Below are 13,336 nucleotides of genomic sequence, written 5' to 3'. Positions count from 1 at the left end.
GCGGCTGAGATGGAAGGATTGCTTGAGCCCAGAAGTTTGAGACCAGTATGGGCAACATAATGGCACCCTATCTCTATTGTTATTATTATTATTATTTTGAGACAGTTTCACTGTGTCGCCCAGGCTGGAGTGCGGTGGTGCAATCTTGGCTTACTGCGACCTCAGCCTCCCAGGTTCAAGTGATTCTCCTGCCTCAACCTCCTGAGTAGCTGGGATTACAGGTGTGCACCACCACACCCAGCTAATTTTTGTATTTTTAGTAGAGACAGGGTTTCGCCATGTTGGCCTGGCTGGTCTTGAACTGCTGACCTCAGGTGATCCGCCTGCCTCAGCCTCCCAAAGTGCTGGGATTACAGGCATGAGCCACTGTGCCTGGCCTCTATTATTTTTTTTTTAAATAAAAGTGAAAAAGCTAAGATTCTGAGATATGGGGTGACTTTCTCAAGGTAACACAGCTAGGAAATGGCAGAACTCGGATTTGAACCCAAGGCTGTCTAATAAAATCAAGCTTCTGTGCATTTCATGCTAGTCTTAACTTCTTCCAACTTTATGTCCTGCCTCCCCACCCAGATGATAGCTGCAGGCATCCTGTCCTTCGTTATCTTCACCTTGTCTCATTCCTCACCCCCAGGCCCAGCAGAGTGCTCGCCCATGATGTCCCTAGTGACTGTGGATTCAGTGGGACCCTTTGCTTGGGTTTCTTTGGTCTTCCTTATCTGTTCACCCCAGTACCTTGACCGTTGGCTCCTTTCACTGCCATAACCTCTGGCATCAAACATATTCATCCTTTTTTTTTTTTCTTTTCTTTTTTTGAGGCAGGTCTCACTCTGTCACCCCAGCTGGACGGCACTGGCATGATCATGGCTCACTGCAGCCCAACCTTCTAGGCTCAAGTGATCCTCCTGCCTCAGCCTCCTGAGTAGCTGGGACCACAGGCATGTGCCACCATGCCTAATTTAATTTTTTTTTTTTTTGTAGCGATGGAGTCTTGCTATGTTGCCTAGGCTGGTCTACGAACCCCTGGGATCTAGCGATCCACCTGCTTTGGCCTTCCAAAGTATTGGGATTACAGGCATAAACCACTGTGCCCAGCCAATGTCTTCATCCTTAACATTGGGATACTAATTCCAGTTGTTGTAATGACTAAAGAAAATAAATAAAACACCTAGCACATTGCAAGGCATAAAGTCCTCATGTAGGGATTATGATTGTCTTACCTCCTTACCCCTGTCCTCAGAGCCTAATACAATGCTAGGCGCTGGTAGAGGGCTAATGGACATCTGTTGAGTTAAACAGTATGTTGAAAGAACACTGGTTTGGGAGTCAGCAGAGCTAGATTTTAATACTGGTTTATGGGCAGTTGTCACTTTTTCTCTCTGAAATTCAGTTTTTTCACTGTCCTTGGGGCCTCTACAGTCTCCTGCAGCTCTTAGGCAAAGTATGAATGCAGGTAAATCCCGCACCCTCAGACCCTCCTTTGACTAAAATCCCCCCTCTGACACTGCTGGACCCCTTTTGGCAGATGATTTTTTTCCTACTCCCCCTACCCACCCCATTAGAATTGGCAGGTGATTCTTATCCCAGGATCCTGGCTTTTGCTCCCAGGGAGCCCTGACACCCAGGTGCCACCAGATGGTGCTGTGGACTCATTCTTCACGGGAAGCTGGCTCCCGGGCTCCCCGGCTCCCTATCTCCCCGGCTCCTAGGAGAGGCCTTCTGGCTCCTCTGGACTAGGGTGGGGTTCCTCCGTGGAAGGCTGCTAGGCCTGGGATAATCCTGGGAGGTGACTCAAGCCTTTCAGAAATTTCCAAGGCCCAAGGCCGCCCTCAGTTTGGCTGTGGAGATTCCAGCATAGAGTTGGCAGGGAGGACTGGCTGCGTAATTTGTAGAACCCAGTGTAAGACCAAAATGCCTAAGTTGCTGATGCAGGCAGCACAGGGAATGCCTAAAAGCCCATGGAATGGTTCTAGTTCAGCCCTCTAGAGCTGATTGTTAACATTTCAGGAATTTTGGCTGGGTGTGGTGGCTCACGCCTGTAGTCTCAGCTACCTGGGAGGCTGAGGCAGCAGAATCACTTCAGCCTGAGAGGCAGAGGTTGCAGTGAGCAGGGATCGAGCCACTGCACTCCACCCTGGGTGACAGAGGGAGACCCTGTCTCAAAAAAAAAAAAAAAAAAGAAAAAGAAAAAAAGGAATTTTAAAAGCTGGTTGTTGAACACGGACATTATTTAATTAAATTTTATAAACTTACCATTAAATAAGTTATAGAGCTGGGTGTGGTGGCTCACACCTATAATCGCAACTTTTCAGGCAGCTGAAGCAGGATGATCGCTTGAGCCCAGGAGTTCAAGGTTACAGCGAGGTATGATTACTCTATTGTACTCCAGCCTGGGTGACAGAGCAAGAGCTCATTTCTAAAAAATAAATAAATAAAATAAAAACAAAGGTAATAAATAATCCAAACTCATCACTATGTAATTACTTTTATATATTTCACTATCATTTATGCTCACTTTACTTTTTTTGGCTGGGTACAGGGGACTTTATTGATGGTACATGACAAAGTGCGGTCTCATAGTCCCCTCCCGTTCTTCAGGGAGCCTGGCATGGAAACAGTGTTCAGGAGGGGGAGATTCTCAGTGTGGTGGGGGACTGAGTTTGGCAGGGACTCCCCAGCAGCTGAGGGCCTCTCTTCCTCTCGTGCTGTCACTGGGGCTGGTGGTTCAGAGGGCTCTTACTCCTAGGAGGCCATGTAGACCATAAGGTATATCGTTCTGTTGCTGTAGCCAAATTCATTGTCATATCAGGAAATGAGCTTGACAAAGTGGTCTTTGAGGGCAATGCCATTCCCAGCATTGAAGGTGGAAAAGGTGGGTGTCTCTGTTAAAGTTGGAGGAGGCAACCTGGTGCTCTGTGTAGCTCAGGAGGCCCTTGAGGGTGGCCTCCGATGCCAGTTTCACCACCTTCTTGATGTCATCATATTTGGGCAGCTCTCTCCAGATGGCAGATCAGGTCTACAACCCACATGTTGGCAGTGGAGACATGGAAGGCCATGCCAGTGGGCTTTCTGTTAAGCTCAGGGATGGCCTTGCCCACAGCCTTGGTAGAGTGGGTAAATGCAGGGATGATGTCCTGGAGAGTCATGTGGCCATCACGCCACAGTTTCCCAGAGAGGCCATCCACAGTCTTCTGGGTGGCAATATTGGCACCAACTGTGGCCATGAGTCCCTCCATGATGCCAAAGTTGTCATGGATGACCTTGGGCAGGGCAGCTAAACAATTGGCAGTACAGGAAGCATTGCTGACAATCACAAGGTTGTTTTCATACTTCTCAAAGTTCACGGCCATCACAAACATGGGGGCATCAACAGAGAGAGCAGATATGACCCTTTTGGTTGCACCCTCTAAGTGAGCCCCAGCCTTCTCCAAGGCAGTGAAGATGCCAGTGGACTTCATAACATAATCAGCGTCAGGACCAGCCCATTTGATTTTGATGGGATTTTGTTCCTGGAAGATGGTGATGGGATTTCCATTGGTGACAAACTTCTTGTTCTTAGCCTTGATGGTGCCTTGGAACTTGTCATGGGTGGAGTCATACTAGAACATGTAGACCATGGAGTTGACCTGAATGAAGTGGTCATAGATGGTAACACTATCCACTTTGCTAGAGTTAAAAGCAGCCCTGGTAAACAGGCTTCCAATATGGTCCCATCTATTTACTCTGGCCTTCACTCACACCATGATGTCTCAAGGCTGCTGCTGGTGCTACACGAGATGTGTCTGTATGTTGTATGGCAAGAGCAGAGAGCTCATCTGTGTTCTTGAAGTAACTTACATTTATTGTATCTATATGGTGGAAATACTATATAATAGTGTACTTTTTTTTTTTTTTTTTGAGACGGAGTTTCACTTTTGTTGCCCAGGCTGGAGGGCAGTGGCACTATCTCGGTTCACTGCAACCTCTGCCTCCCGGGTTCAAGCGATTCTTTTGCCTCCCCCTCCCGAGTAGCTGGGCTTACAGGTGCGTGCCACCATGCCTGGCTAATTTTTTTGTATTTTTAGTAGAGACAGAGTTTCACCATGTTGATCAGGCTGGTCTTGAACTCCTGACCTCAGGTGATCCACCTGCCTCGGCCTCCCAAAGTGCTGGGATTACAGGCATGAGCCAGCATGCCCGGCCTAATAGGAGATATCTCTCCTCAACTCTGCATTCAGTGATTGATGTCACATTGGCACCTTAAAATTGATGAAGGTGGGAGTGTTTAATCATTAAAATCCACAAACAATACAAATCATGCCCCTTCTTCCGCCAAGCCAATTGTTAAACTTTTACCAGAATACACGGGTCCTGATTGTACTCCTAATGTCCTATGTGATTTTGAGCAAAGCCCTGTTCTCCCCAGACTCCCATATATTTATGTATCACTTTATAATTGACAAAAGGGGAGCATCCTTTGTGTGCTAGCCACTGTTGTCTCATAGAATTCTTAGAACCACCAAAGGGGTGGAATATTGTAGCCCAAAGAGCAAAGAAGAACTTTGTCTCCAGGGTGGCTCTGTTACCAGAGTTCCCAAAAGATGGCACTGTGGACTGGCTCAGAGGAAATATAGCAAAATATGTAATATATATTATATAGATTATATATATATATATTTTGAGATGGAGTTTTGCCCTTGTTGCCCAGGCTGGAGTGCAATGGCGCGATCTAGGCTCACTGCAAACTCTGCCTCCTGGGTTCAAGCGATTCTCCTGCCTCAGCCTCCTGAGTGGCTGGGATTACTCATCACATGCATCACATGGCATATGCCATCACACCCGGCAATATATATATATTTTAAGACAGGGTCTCACTCTGTCTCCCAGGCTGAAGTGTAGTGGCACGATCTCGGCTCAATGCAACCTCTGCCTCCTGGGCTCAAGCCACCCTCCCACTTCAGCCTCCCAAGTAGCTGGGACCACAGGCACATGCCACCATCTGGCTAATTTTTGTATTTTTATAGATACAGGGTTTTGCCATGTTGCCTAGGCTGATCTTGAACTCCTGGGCTTAAGCAGTCCACCCGCCTCAGCCTCCCAAAGTGCTAAACTTACAGGCGTGAGCCACCGCATTCAGTCAATAATAATATTCTTTTGGGCACCTCCAGCATTGTTTTTGGGACTCACACACCATAAGCCTCCTTCTTGGCTGTTTCTGGGAGTGGGGAAAGATCTAGCTCCCTCTGGCTTCTGTATAAGGGAGGTGGGAGGCAGGAAGTGGAATATTCTTACTACAACAGTGAGGGTTTTTTCCCAAAAGGGAGACTGGGCTTGGATGCAGATAGCCCGAACATCAACTGTCCTGTTCCCCATTTGCTGCCAAACACATATACTCTGTGTTTTGAACTTAGACTTGCTTCCCAATTAGCATAAAGTAGCTACCACTTCTGTAATTAAAAACACTGTTTTAATTACTCTCCAAAGAAGGCATCCAAAGCCTTGACGACAGTCCTCCGGCTCTCAGAATTCCTGCTTAGGAATCTGCAATCCATCACTGAATGGTGAAGTTAATCTCCCTATAAAACCACCTAGAGATGATAGTGGCAGAAAGGGAGAAGAAAGAGAAGCAAAAGTATTTGAAATATGTAAATATCTACATCAAGGAAAGAAATTCAAGTAGAGACTATAATCCGCCCCCCCCCCCCCATATAAAGCAGTCTAAGGCTGATCTTGTATTTATGACTTTCCTTCTTTACTATCTATTCTAGGTTCCATCTGCCTTCAGTCAGCAACAGATGTTCAAGTTATTTAGCCACAGGAGAGACCCACCCCTTCATTCCTGAGCTATCTGTGGCCTAGAAGATCCTTTTGTATAGAATTGCAGTAGTTTTGCAGTGACTTTGATCACAGAATATTGCAGTAGTTGTAGGATCCTTAGGAAATATAGCAAAGTCTATCACTAAACCTCCCTGCCTCCACTCAGTGGTAACAACCTATTTCCACTTGGTAACTAGAGTTTAAAATTCTAGAAAATATCTTGTTTTTTTTTTTTTTTTTTTTTTTGGCCTGTCTGTTCAGTGGCAGGAGATACTCAAAAAGGTTGAGTGGCAATTTCAACTTCCAATTTGTTGAAAATTTGTGTCACGTGATGGAGGCATTTCTCTCTTAGACACTAAAAGCTTTTAACATACCTCCCCTCCCTACAGTCATAGAGTCAAGAAGCAAATAACTTATGAGTGAGTCAAAAAGTTTCACTGTGGGCTGGGCTCAGTGGCTTACACCTGTAATCGCAGCACTTTGGGAGGCTGAAGCAGATGGATCGCTTGAGGCCAGGAGTTCGAGACTAGCCTGGGCAACATGGCAAAACCTTGTCTCTAAAAAATACTAAAAAAAAGTTAGCCAGGCATAGTGGCTCACACCTGTGGTGCTAGCTGAGGCAGGAGAATCAGTTGAGCCCGGGAAGTGAAGGTTGCAGTGAGCCAAGATTGCACCACTGCACTCTACCCTGGGTGACAGAGGGAGACCCTGTCTCCAAAAAAAAAAAAGTCTAAGTGTGAAAGAAACTACTCCTACACACAGCCCTTGGTTTCTGAACTATGTATCTGGCTAAGGAAGAAATGGTACACTGGTTCAGAGCATATACTGCATCCTTTTAACAGTGCTGTATCTCACAGGGTGCTATCTAACAGCTGGTAGATTACCTGGACCTTCAGTGGGTTTTGCCACCACTCTAGAAGGCTGGCTGATGGAGCGCAGGTCAGTGAATCCTCTGGTGTCTGCTCACTCTCACTTCTTTTCTTGTGAAGTGAATTTCATGGTCAGAAACAATATTGTGTGGGACACTAAGACTGTGTATTAAGTCCATAGATGGAGGTTCTGAGAGAAGAATGAGAAGCAGGGAAAGGAAATTCAAACCCAGAGTAAGCACTGTCGCCGGTGAGACAAATTTTTCCTTCTTCACAAGGGACATGGTCCTATGTAATTGATCTGCCACCAGATAGTTGGTTTGTTCCCTCAAGGTATGACGTCACATCAAGAGTCCAGGACTGTTTGCTCCTGTAGGCAAACTGGGCATCAGTAGGTCAGTAGTGGTGGTTGCCAGGATGGCCTTGGACAGGGATGTCCCTGTTCTTGGGCCTATGCATAATTTCCACTCCTGTCACTATCGTCCTTTGTCCATGAACCCATTGAACAAGAACTGGACTGGCTGGTGGAAAAGGCCATCTAGTTAATATCCACAGAACAGATCTGCTGATTAGTGAAAGCTTCCTGCACAGCGGGGGCCCATGGTGAGCAATCATTTGGCACACCTGCTGTCTCATGATCTGTGACCATTCCAGGAAATCCACCTTTCCCAAACCTCTTTGTCATTAACTTGCAATCTTTTAAGATGCTGAGCTGCTCACACTATTTGTCATTGGCTCGTGAACTGGTATAGATCCTGACCTCAGGCCATTTTTCCTACCAGGCAAACTGGACAATGAAATGCACTGCTTACAGTTCTGCCTATTGAGGAATTTCCTTCTCCAGTATCCTTTGGGGCCATATAACCATTTCCATAAAACTGTTTCTTGCTCTTTCAGAATCTGCCATCTGAAAACCAGGCTCTCATATTTTTTTTTCTTTACAGTGGAGCCTTGTCACAATCATTTACATAGTCATGAATATTCTAATGGCTGGGTCTATTTCAGCGGGTCTATCCTTGTTTCTCTCTCCCAAACTTTTTTTGTTGTTGTTGAGACAGGGTCTCACTCTGTTGCCCAGGCTGGAGTGCAGAGGTGTCATCTCTGCTCACTGCAACCTCCACCTCCCAGGTTCAAGTGATTTTTGTGCTCCCACATCCTGAGTAGCTGGAATTACAGGTGTGGCCACCAAGCCTGGCTAATTTTTGTGTTTTTTGGTAGACACAAAGGTTTCGCCATGTTGGCCAGGCTGGTCTAGAATTCCTGACCTCAAGTGATCTGCCTGCCTCGGCCTCCCAAAATGCTGGGATTACAGGCATGAGCCACCGTGCCCATCCTCTCCTAAACTTTTTATTCTCTCATCTTGCTTCCTTCAGTAACCATGGCCTGTGATTCAATGTTGATTCTGATTTCAAGACATCTCTGCCTCGAGACAGTGGAAAACCACATGCCTTGCTCCAACTGCCACCAAGAAGAGTTCCTTTCTCTGCTATCCTTCAGAGTGACCTTGCTCAGGCCATGACAGTCCATTTCTGGCTCATACCAGCACATTGTATAGAGCCATGCATAACAGTTCACACTCGTTTCCTCCCGTGTCGCCTGGGTTGGAGTCTCTGGAGCAGTGTGCAGGAATGGGTACTGGGAGTAAGAACAGCCTGCTCATTGCACCTTCAGGGCTGTTTAGGCCACATTCTCTATGGGCCACTTTCACTTGAGAATTACTGAGTATTGGCGATCAGAAAACACCCAGTTCATGATGGGCAGCTCAGGTTGCAACGTCACCTGGTGCTCTATGGTCAAGCATTCAGCCTACTAGAACTATTAGGAAAATCCTAGTAGCTACTACTAGGGCAAGGATGTCATCGAAGAGTACTTCAAATGCGATAATGAACAAATAAAACTTTGGTTCATGTTCTTTTAAAAAAAAAAAGTAGCTACTAGCTACGAGTAGCTACTACTACTAAAACTCAGGAGCTATTTCTCAAAAGAAAAATACTCAGTATGAATGAGGAACGGCTAACAGCTTTGCCTCCAAACTTTGAGGGCCTCTATGGTGATCCCTCTACCAATGTTTGCAATAGGCTCAGTATGGCATCATTTCCCTCAGACGCTTTTTTTTTTTTTTTTTTTTTTGAGGCAGAGTTTCACTCTTAGTTGCCCAGGCTGGAGTGCAATGGCACGATCTCGGCTCACTGCACCTTCCGCCTCCCAGGTTCAAGCAATTCTCCTGCCTCAGCCTCCTGAGTAGCTGGGATTACAGGCACCCGCCACAATGCCCAGCTAATTTTGTATTTTTAATAGAGACGGGGTTTCTCCATCTTGGTCAGGCTGGTCTTGAATTCCTGACCTCAGGTGATCCATCTGCCTTGGCCTCCTAAAGTGCTGGGATTACAGGTGTAAGCCACCGCACCTGGCCTTCCCTCAGACACTTTGACTGTGGATCTGTTCAGCTGTCAGGGCCAAATTGCTGAGCCTGGACCAGTTGGAGAGGCATCCTCTCTAACTCTGTGCCTTACTCAAACCTGGAGACTGGCAAATAGTTAGAAGGAGTTGGCTGGGTGCGGTGGCTCATGCCTATAATTCCAGCACTTTGGGAAGCCACGGCGGGCTGATTGCTTGAGGCCAAGAGTTCAAGACCAGCCTGGCCAACATGGCAAAACCATGTCTTTGCTAAAAATAAAAGTAAAAAAATTATTAAAAAAAAAAAAGAAGTAGTGTACCTAGTAATGTTTGTATGTTGCCCGCAAAATCCAAAGAGACCTATCAAGCACTGGGGTTCCTTCTTAGAGGAAGGAAGACTAAAGTGCAGCAACCTGTCCTTTGCTCTGGAGGGAATGTCCTGGTGTGTCTCAGACTGTGTGACTTCCAAAATTTTAATGAAATGGCAGGCTGCTATATTTTTGTTGGATTTATCTCCCACCCTTTTATACCCAATGTTTTCTACTTTTGGGGTTCTGTCAGCACAATGCCACCAAAATAGTGGAACAGCATGACAGCCTGTAGGATGGAATGACAAATACTTGGATTGACTCTTGACCTCTATGCCACCTTCCTTCTATTGGATGCATTGTAAAGTGAAATACATTTCCCAGAGTCCCTTGCAGCTAAGGTTCTGCTTGTGAACTAGGTTCCTTCAAGTAGGCACATCCATGTGAGATTCAGGAAAGCAGACATGAGGCAGAAGTCACCTTTCTGCAGAAGTGGCTGCTGGCAGGAAATGCCTGTTTTGAATACATTGAGTTGTTTGTTTTCTGCACTGAACTGACTGATACAGATAATGGCAGAGCCAAAATTTCTACAGACCAAATTGGGGCACAGAGCAGAAGGGTTGGATTTTCTTCTAGTAAAGATTATAAAGCAAACTGCTTTTTTTTTTTTTTTTTTGAGAGGGAGTCTCACTCTGTCACCCAAGCTGGAGTGGAGTGGCACGCATGATCTTGGCTCACTGCAACTTCTGCCAGCCTCAGCCTCCCAAAGTGCTAGGATTACAGGTGTGAGCCACCATGCCTGGCCATAAAGCAAATTGCTGCTGCTTCTTTTTTTTTTTTTTTCCATTGAGATGGAGTTTCGGTCTGTCATTCAGGCTGGAGTGCAATGGCGCGATCTTGGATCACTGCAACCTCCACCTCCAGGGTTCAAGCAATTCCCCTGCCTCAGCCTCCCAAGTAGATGGGATTACAGGCACCCGCCACCATGCCTGGCTAATTTTTTGTATTTTTAGTAGAAACAAGATTTCACCATGTTGGCCAGGCTGGTCTCGAACTACTGGCCTGAAATGATCCACCTGCCTTAGCCTCCCAAAGTGCTGGGATTACAAGCATGAGGCACCATGCCTGGCCACAAATTGCTTCTTATATCCTCTGTTATATTGGAGAAAAATGCATTTGCTTGATCAAATTCTGGGAGTCGTACTGATATACTCCCCCAAAAGCCACATCTGAAATAGCAGTGGCAACTGAGGCTGCCATTTGATTCAGTTTTCAATATTCCTCCACCTTCTTGAAGACCATCTGTCTCTTTATCTAAACTGAAGACATGGATATGGATGTGACAGAAGTCACCGCCTCTGCATATCTGAGGTCTTTGATGGTGGCATTAAACTTTGCAATGCTTTCAGGATTTTTTATTTTATTTTTATTTAAAAAATTCTTTTAGTTGCTCTCAGCATACCAGAATTTTTTATTTTAATTTACATTTTGGTGGGAATGAAAAACTTTGATGAGTTCTACTTTGTTTTTCTTTTTTGAGATAGAGTCTCACTCTGTCGCCCAGGCTGGAGTGCAGTGGCATGATCTCAGCTTAACTGCAACCTCTGCCTCCCAGGTTCAAGCGATTCTCCTGCTTCGGCCTCCTGAGTAGCTGGGATTACAGGCGTGTACCACCATGCCCAGCTAATTTTTGTATTTTTAGTAGAGACAGGGTTTTACCATGCTGCCCATGCTGGTTTCAAATTCCTGGCCTCAAGTGATCTGCCAGCCTCAGCCTCTTAAAGTGTTGAGAGTTTACAGGCATGAGCCACTACATCCAGCTTGTTTTATTTATTTATTTATTTATTTATTTATTTATTTATTTAGAGGCAGAGTTTCACTCTCTCACTCAGGCTGAAGTACAGTGGTGTGATCTCAGCTCACTGCAATCTCTGCCCCTGGGTTCAAGCAATTCTCCTGCCTCAGCCTCCCGAGCAGCTTGGATTATGGGCACCTGCCACTTGGCTAATATTTGTATTTTTAGTAGAGATGGGGTTGCCCCATGTTGGCCAGGCTGGTCTCGAACTCCTGACCTCAGGTGATCTGCCTGCTTCAGCCTCCCAAAGTGCTAAGATTACAGGCATGAGCCACCACGCCCAGCCTGTTCTTCTTATAATAAAAGCTATTAACCTATTCTTATAATAAACCTATTCTATTTAACCTATGTTAAGTTATATAATAACCTATTCTTATAATAAAAGCTATTAACCTATGGTCAGTAGGCTAATGCAGGTTTCTGCCAGTATTTTAGGAAATTCCTTACAGTTATACAAACAAGGACAAAACTATCAGTTTTGGGGACTAGATCCACCCTAAAGTGGACTTTGGTCAAAACTCCATTTGTCACCTAAATCCCCATGCCTCCTGTTGTCTCTTGGTACTTAGCCTGTCAGTTGACCATCTGCCATCTGCCCTGTACTGCCAGAGCTAGACACCAGCCAACAACACTTCCCAGACTCCACTGCTAGCTGGGTCCCAGTTACGTTGTGCCAATGGGAGGTGCTTGGTTATATTTGAAGGTGAGAAGAAGGGAGAAATTCTTAGGCTTTAGGAGGTAAGGCTTTAGGAGGTGACTTACCTTTAGCAGTGGTGGCTCTTCCAGCACTGTCAGTAGTGAGAGTGGGGTTGTTGGCTTCACCCCCAGCGTGGTTTCCTGGGCTCTGGAAAATGTCACATTTTACTCTTAGCTCCTTTGGCATTTCCAACATCTTTGTAAGCAAGTCCCTGCATTATATACATTTCTGCTTGAAATATGTTGAATGTTCTCTGTTTTTCTTATCGACACTTAATCATACATTTCCATAAGCCCATACTCTGACTGCTGAAGCCCAGAGGCATTGTGGGTCTCCAGGAATCAGTGTGGTTAGTTGTCTGATTGTCCCCAAGAGGTTTGTGTATTTATCCATTGGGAAAGAACAGGAAAAAATGTTCATAGTATGAACTTGTGTTGCTGTTGCTGGATCTTTCCTTAAGCATCCTATACTCTTCCTTTAATCAATGGTCTGTGCACCTGTGAATTGATTCATGTATGGGAATTGCGTGAAAGATGAAAACTGTCTATTGTATCAAAATAGACCTCTGTTTACTGGACAAGGAGGTATTTTTGTTGTTTGTCTTGATATAAAAACTAAGTGGGAGGCCATGTGTGGTGGCTCATGCCTGTAATCCTAGCACTTTGGGAAGCCAAGGCAGGTGGATCGCTTGAGGTCAGGAGTTCAAGACCAGCCTGGCCAACAAGGTGAAACCCCATCTCTACCAAAAATACAAAAAATTAGCCAGGTGTGTTGGCACATGACTGTAATGCCAGTTACTCGGGAGGCTGAGGCAGGAGAATTGCCTGATCCCAGGAGATGGAGGTTGCAGTGAGCCAAGATTGCACCACTGCACTCAAGCCTGGGTGACAGAGCAAGACTCTGACTCAAAAAACAAAAGAAAACATTAAGTGGGAGTTGGGCACAGTGGCTTATGCCTGTAATCTCAGCACTTTGGGAGGCTGAGTTGAGTGGATTGCTTGAGCCCAGGAGCTCGAGACCAGCCTGGGCAACACAGTGAAATCCCATCTCTACAAAAAGTACAAAAATTTGCCAGGGATGATGGTGCATGCCTGTAGTCCCAACTACTTGGGAGGCTGATATGGGAGGATCACTTGAGCTCGGGAGGTTGAGGCTGTAATGAGTGAGCCGTGATTGCACCACTGCATTCCCGCCTAGGTGACAGAGTGAGACCCTGTCTCAAAAAAAATAAAAAAGTGGGAACTTGGTAGGCCGTTCATAAGCAGTTGTTTCCAAAGATTTCTGTAGGTCTCACCACTCTGTTTTCATGTCAACCCTGTTGCTTACTGGTAACCCTTCCTCCTTTGTATTTGATGGGTAACTGTTGATACAGGAGTTAAGAAGAAATTACTTAGGCAGATAGTAAGGGCATGGGAGT

At 45.7% G+C, this 13,336-nt stretch overlaps 1 long non-coding RNA gene across 1 annotated transcript in view; it reads right to left on the bottom strand.

Annotated features, from left to right (window-relative positions):
* Positions 1-179: 179 nt before the first annotated feature.
* The window catches only part of LOC129394678 (uncharacterized), a 40,821-nt gene continuing 27,664 nt past the window's right edge, over positions 180-13,336 (bottom strand). The window contains exons 2-3 of the long non-coding RNA XR_008622009.2: positions 11,985-12,066; positions 180-5,564 (exon numbers count right to left, since the gene is read on the bottom strand). This is a non-coding gene — a long non-coding RNA (uncharacterized LOC129394678). The remainder of the gene's footprint in view (positions 5,565-11,984; positions 12,067-13,336) is intronic.

Source organism: Pan paniscus, chromosome 1, assembly GCF_029289425.2.
Source record: "Pan paniscus chromosome 1, NHGRI_mPanPan1-v2.0_pri, whole genome shotgun sequence".
Taxonomy (NCBI): domain Eukaryota; kingdom Metazoa; phylum Chordata; class Mammalia; order Primates; family Hominidae; genus Pan; species Pan paniscus.
This window is presented reverse-complemented; position numbering and strand designations above follow the sequence as displayed.